The sequence below is a fragment of the Camellia sinensis genome, chromosome 8 (assembly GCF_055761805.1).
Source record: "Camellia sinensis isolate YWXY chromosome 8, ASM5576180v1, whole genome shotgun sequence".
Lineage (NCBI taxonomy): Eukaryota > Viridiplantae > Streptophyta > Magnoliopsida > Ericales > Theaceae > Camellia > Camellia sinensis.
Window position 1 is genome coordinate 167075541 of NC_138968.1, and position 7269 is coordinate 167082809.

Here is a 7269-nt window from a genome sequence, read left to right on the forward strand (position 1 = left end):
AGTGTCAGAACGCCTACTCTTTTTAGGCATCATTACAATCTCCTGCCCCTTCGTATGCTTCATTCATTTAATACAATTTGAAACCGTGTTGTCTCTTTGTTTGTATGTTTTTTTTCGAATGCACAAGGTTTCTCGTTGCCTGTCAATTCACCTCCCTCGCTTCATGCCCTTTGTAACTTCTTTCCGTTCTTCATTGTCCTCCTCATTTCTTGTACGTTTTTCTCTCTTCCATTTTGACTCCCTTTTCCTTGTTTGTTTTCTGTTTAGAGTGTCCACTTCACCTGCTATGATGGTGAAACATTTGAGAGCCCTTCATTCCGCTGATCAAGTCTCTGGTTTCCGTCGCCATTTTTCCATTCCTGACGACGTCCATCTGTCAATCTTGGCAGAGAATGTGATTGACATAGAGAGGACTGATGAGAGTACAATCGGCTTTCCTCTCTTGTCAATCGCTAAGGGCAAAGTCCGTTTCCCCCTTCATCCACTTTTGAGGGCTGTCCTTCGCCATTGGGGTTTAATCCCTTCTCAGCCGAAGGTAAATTTTTACCGAATAATAATGGGAATTGTAGAACTAAACCGACGCCTTAGGCTTAACCTTGGAATCCCTGCCATTCGGCATTGTTATGCCTTGGCCAAATCCTTTGGCCGGCAAAGGCGCTACTGTAGACGTCCCCGAATGCCCCGGGAGGGTGAGTCCCGTTCTGTTCATTTTGGGGTTTACTACAGTTCGGACTCTCGATTTGTCACGGTCCTTAATCTGAACCAAAGAGTCCAAATCTGGCAAATCGTTTTGAGAAAAACAGATTTTTTGAAAGAAGTGCCAAACATGGACTGCTTTGCCAGATACAGAGTCGCCACCTAAATATTTTAAAATGGAAGAATTTAGGAAACCCTGACTCGGTGCCGAAGGCCACGTGTCCGTCGTTGCCAAAGTTGCCTCGGCTCGGGAGCTTGGGTACGATCAGGGAAGGTCAGCTATGAGCACCCTTTCGCCCGATCCGAAGACCGGCCTCTACTAACCATGATATCCGATTTTGAAAACGTTATGTATTCTTATTCCGGTTATTAGCCTAGAATTACTATGTTATGCGCACAGCAAACAAGTATAGACTAGGTTGCCTAATTTGGAAACAAGCATTGCATATCCGTTTGTTTTGAAAGGCGCTTTGGAATTTGCTACTCGCAAGTAGGCTAAAACACGGATTTCAACGAGTTTTTCCAACTCAGGCAGTCCAACCTTCACCCACAGGCATTCAAACAATTTATCTCACATAAGCATTTAGCCGCATGGCAAGCATACTGTCATGGCAACACTCACACGCATGCGGGATGCTAAAGCATAAATACTTACATCGTACTCCGTGCCAAAACAATAAACTAGTTAGCAAACATGCATGTCCTAGTTCATGTTAAAAAATGGCTAATGCAGCGCATGCAAAAATGCAATTAGAATAGGCTCGGCTAACCTAAACATGGCATGTGAAATGCGATCGATTGATGCACGTATTCAATTTGGAATTGAAGTACAAATGCAGTTAGCCAGATATACCGAGCCTGATGTATGCAATACAAATGCATGAATGCACGCATGCATAGCATAAGGTATGCTAAATTAAACGTGCCCTAATACTAACCAACAAAGCAGGTAAGTAAAAGGGAAGAAAGAAGTGGGGATTGGAAAACATACACACCACTCACACACACTTATTACAGATTTGCCCTCACTCGGAGGGACCAAATAAATAATACAAATTAATTAACTACGCAAGCTAATTAAATATTACAAATTGCCTAATCAGCTAAGCAAATTAACTAATCTAGGAAAAGCAATAAATCACCTCGGGAAGAGAGCCAGATGCAATGCATGTTCGGTCCTGCTCAGAAATGCACCGCCATGCGTAAGCTGCCTCTGTTTTCCTTCCTTTACTCCTCTGGAGGCTGCCAAAACCTCAGTACTGCTTCCTTGGATGCTGGGAGACATCACCGGCTGAATGGGACTATCACCGGCGGTGTTATGTGGCCACCGGCCATTGGTGAAGCTATCGGCAGAGAAAGGATTGCCGGTCGGCACTTGACACTGCCGGTCGGCAGAGTGTTCCTGCAGGATCTGCAATTGACAGCAACAGAGGGCAAGGCAAAGCATGGCAATACAATTCAAGGCATATATGCACCAATCATGTCCCCTATCATATTTGTGACTCAAAAGGACATGTGCCTCGATTCTCGAACCACCAATCACGCATTTGCATGCATGATGGCCCAAAGAGTCAAGTGCGCAATTTTCATGTCAAATGAAATGCAAACCAAACAAACAAACCAAGGCCCAATTCCTATCACCAAGTCAAGGAACAAGGCATGCATGCAAGATGCAATGCAACCTAGACATACAAGCTAAGGATGCAACATGGCATGGCAAGACACTTATGCAAGCATACAAGCAAACATGAGGCAATGAAAATGGATGAAAAGATGGACTTATACATTATTTAGGCAACTCTAAATAGGCCCAAAACAGTAGCCAAAGTGACCAAAATAAAGGACCAAAACACATACACACATGCACATGTTAAAGGGCCAACACTTAGGCACAAGTGAGGCAACTCTCAAGCATAGTTGAAAGAGGCAAACATGGACAAATAGCATGCAACAAAAGCTCTGAAATTATGTTGAAACGTGGTGCCAAACCAAGCAACAAGGCAAGCTAAACATGCAACAATGGTCCAAGTATTTGAAACAAGTCAAAGGGACTCGAACCATGGCTAAGCCAACCAAGCCTCACAAGGCTAAGAGGGCTTAAGATAGGTTCAAGACAGACCTAGACTATGCAAAGGGGGGCCCCTAGATGGCATCTAAGTGGCTCAATTTCAAAGCATGCACAATGGCCAAAACATGGAGCATACTACACAAGCTTTCAAAGCATTAAAGAGGCATCCAAGGCAAACATATAGGCATGCAAAGGGGACTAAAATGACATGGTGGATGGTTCCAAATCACCAAATCAATGCAAAAATGTCATGCTATACATTCACACACTTATGGCCAACAAGCCGGAATGCAAAGGGGCTATATTAAACATGCCAAATCCGACCCAAACAACTATGGACAGACCTTAAACATGGCAAAATACGTACAAAAGCTTCACAAGACTAAGCCTAAAACATGCTTGAACAAGGGCTAACAACCTAAGGCATATTAAGGCAATAACAAGGCATTACATGGTAGGTATGCTAAGCATGCATGGTGTACCAAAACCAACAATAAACAAAGGCATATTATGATATAATAGGCACAAAAAACAGCCAAGGCATGGTCAACATGAAGCTTGGCTAGATGCTCCCTCAAGAGGCCAAAAATGGTCCATTTCAAGGACAACAAGGAGAGGGGGTGGCCCTCCCCTTTTTGGGAATTCAAGGCACCATCTTCACCACTGAAATCCCTCAAGATTTCAGTGGTGAAGAGGCCCAAACACCAAAGTCCCGAAGCTTACTCAAAATGGCTTAAAATGGGGCCTTTCAAGGCCTAAGAGGGGTCAAACACCCTCAAACCACAAAACACTCTTAATAAACAATCAAGAGGGCTAAAAAACAGAACTTTTTTGTATTATACACCAAGCTCAAAAACGATTTTAAGATAGGTAAAAATACAATGCAAAAATGAGGAATATATGGACTAGTTTCTTACCCTTGTTGACTTTCTTCAAAGATGAAGCTCCAACAGTTCCTCCAAGCTTAAAACCACTCAAGAACCTCAAGAACAACCTCTTGGAACCTCAGAAACTAAGGGAAGGTGAAACACTATGTGTTTGTGTGCAATAGTAAGACACAAACACACTTAAACACACACAAGAGGGAGATATAGAGATAGAAAGTGTATGGTTTCTAACCCTAGAACTCAAAACCCTAAAAATGGCTGTCTAAAAATATCTAAGGTGTCTCAAGTGTCTAACCCTTGCAACAAGAGAGAGGACTCTCTCTTATAGAGCCTTTTGTCTTGTAAAGCTTACAAGACAAGCTTCTAAAGAGGGAGATCCCTCCATACACGTGTATGGAGGGGAGCAAAAAGCAAGACAGCTGTCTTAAAATATCTGCAAAAGCAGATGCACAGTAGTCGGTCAGCCAAAGATGCCATTTTGGCAAAATAGAGTGCCGACCGGCAATATACATTGTCGGTGGCAGCAAAAACCAGCCGGTGACCTCTGGCCATAGCCGGTGGTGTGTGGGGATGCCTCACAAGGCATTCCCTGCCCTTCCAAGGCAAAATGCAAGTGTTTGGTGCAAAACCAAACACTAAACAATCGAATTCGGAGATCCCGAGGCAAGACACGAAGCCGAGACCTCCGGGAACTCCAAACGAACACAAACATGGATGATCACCGAGTGTTCAAACGGTGACGTCCAAGTCTTGAGGATGGTCAAAAATGGGGTGTCTACAGCTACTTTCTCAGGGCCAAGGACACCGACCATCATTTGGTGACTATGCTTGCCAGCTCTGGCAAGCGTGTTGATGATGTCATGGTCGTTGTCCGTGGCAACTGGGAATTCGGTGAGGGCGAAGATCGTCAAAATTCAGTGCCCAGGCGAAGGGGCGAACCAGGTGGCCGTTTAACCCCCCATGAATTTTTATTAAATATTTATCTGGTTCAAATTCTACATATTTATCATTTTATTTATGCAAGAAATGATTTGAAAAAGGTTCTCGTTTTGGCCGACGATGTTATACTTGCGCAGATCGGAACCGTACTCCAGTTCTTTGGCTATCTGAATCTCCAGAAGTGAGGGAGGACGGCCCGCATTCTTCTGAGATACGAGCCAACCTACACTACTTTTTCGGCTACAGATAATATTTCAATTCCAAGGGGTGAACAGCACCTTACAGCGCTTATTTTTTCGAGCTTCAAGAACCTTAGGCAGATTGGTTTTGAGGCTTCAGACTCAAAGCCAGCGGACGAGCAAGCAGCCAAAGGAGTCGCTGGGCAGCCGAATCAACCATCCTTGGACAGATCCAACGGACTAGAGGAGGAGGTTAACACGGCACTAAATTTGGCTTTTGAAGAAGCCGGCATCAATCCTCCATCCACTTCTAGCCGAGCGGACGTGTCCTTCGAAGATATTTTCACCTAGGGGACCTACCCGGTTCGTATCCTGACAACATGGCTGGTGAGTCACTCACTCAAATGGCCAGACGGAAAAACGTCGAGAGGATGGGTGCCCGTAGGAGAGCCAAAGCTGAGCGAAATGAAACTCCACCCCCTTCACCCGACGCTAGGGCAGAAACTCCTCCACCTACTCCTGTTAAGGTGGTTCAGACTGATGTGGCCGAAACGGAACCTGTTGTCGATCAACAGGAGGTTCAAGTGAAGGAGCATAGGGGGAAAAAACGTCCGGCCGAACATGAAACCGATTATTCGGAAGACCTAGTAGATAAACGGCCACAGATGGAAGAATCGGACCTAGTTGTGTCGTTTATGATACAACCAAGGATAAAGAACATGCCGGTTGCTTCTGATGCATCAGCTGTAAAAGACCCAGCTGTGGCCTTAAGCTTGTCCTTCTCCATTTCTTTGCCGGTTGACAGAGCAACCTTTATGGTAGAGCCCGATCTGCTGTCCATCGCATTAGCTGCTCAATCAGTGATAATGGTACATGATCCTTGTTTATAATTTTGCAAGGCTAACCAAAAGAAATTTTTTTATATTAGCTTACTGATTCCTTGTTTTGTAGGCGGCGGGAAGGATAGCTGAGATTGGCCGTCGCCAACATGACGATATCGAACAGATCGACTTTCTCACAGTCGAGGTGGAAAACGAGAAGAAAAAGGTAACAGAGGCCTCTCTCAGAGCCGAGTTTGAGGCCATGAAAGCGGCGACAGAGAGAGCAAGGGCCGATGTCGAAGCAGATAAGGCTAAGACTACTGACCTACTGAGATTGGCCACCGAGGAAAGGGCGAATGCCAGCGAAGAAGCGCTCAAATTGGCCAATGAGACGATTGCCAAGCTGGAGGTCGATTTGGAAGAGTCGAAGAGGGTGATGGCAAACGTCGAATTCGAGATCTCTAAGTCATTCCAATTTGGCAAGGATGCGGCCTTGGAGAACTATGTAGAAGAAGTGCCAAAGTTCGAGAACAGGGTGTTCAAACACGGCTGGCTCAAAGCCTTAGCTACCGTTAATGTGGTATCAGAGCAACCGATTCCATACGAGCAGGTAGACGTTGAGCCGCTAGAGTCTGACCCTGAAGACTGATCTAGAGTCAAAGTATTTTTGATTTTGTTTTGGTATCGTGTGTATGTAGGTTTTGTTAGATTTGTTACATTTTTGACTATTTATTTTTGTAAGAAGCTAACGTAGGGTAGTTTTCATTTGTAAAATGACTTCTGTTTGTGCTCAGTTTATGAATGAAATTTGCTTTTGCCTTTCTGCCTAATGCATGTTCTTGTTTACGGCTAAGTAAGATGTAAAAACATGAATTTATGAATGAAAATTGCTTTTGCCTTTCTGCCGGATGCATGTGCTTGTTAACGGCTAAGTAAGATGTAAAATCATGAATTTCTGAATGAAACAAACTACTGAATTAATCCAGCGCAAAAATAACTGCATAGCACTGCGACTTTGCTGAATATATTAATGAATCTGCCCTTGCCCCAGCAAGTTCATGGACACGGCCGCCGAATGACGGTAGTTCAGGGATTGTGTCACGACCCAAACCTGCCCCTATGGGTTTAACATCGTAACCGGCTAGTAATCCTTGGATTACCAAAGGCCTCTTGGCATAATAATATATAGTAGGGGCTGCAGAAGCAAATAATCAAGACATATATAGTCCATAGAGCTGTGAGGACATACATGAAACAGATAACTTAAAACTTCATAACAATGTTACAACTTACACATCATTTCCCAACTTACAATATCAGACATTTTGACCAAACACAACATAGTATAAACATAGCCTATCATGTTTACAAAAATAGCCATGAAACTTGACTTCAATCGGAACCTCCTCGGGAGACACAATGGTTGGCTGACAAAACTGAAACTTAGGCCGTCAACTCTGGGCTTGGTCACATGCCTGCTCACCTACATACATAATATAAACAGTGAGCGACAGCCTAGTGAATAATAACAAAGTAAAGACTTTAATAAATGATGTCCATAACTTGTCTCACAACATTTCAGGATCATAATCAGATAGTGAGATAGAATCATAGTCTTATCCTTGTTCAATCATGTGTGGCACATCCATTAGCTTAAACATGTCTCTTTGGTCAAGCAT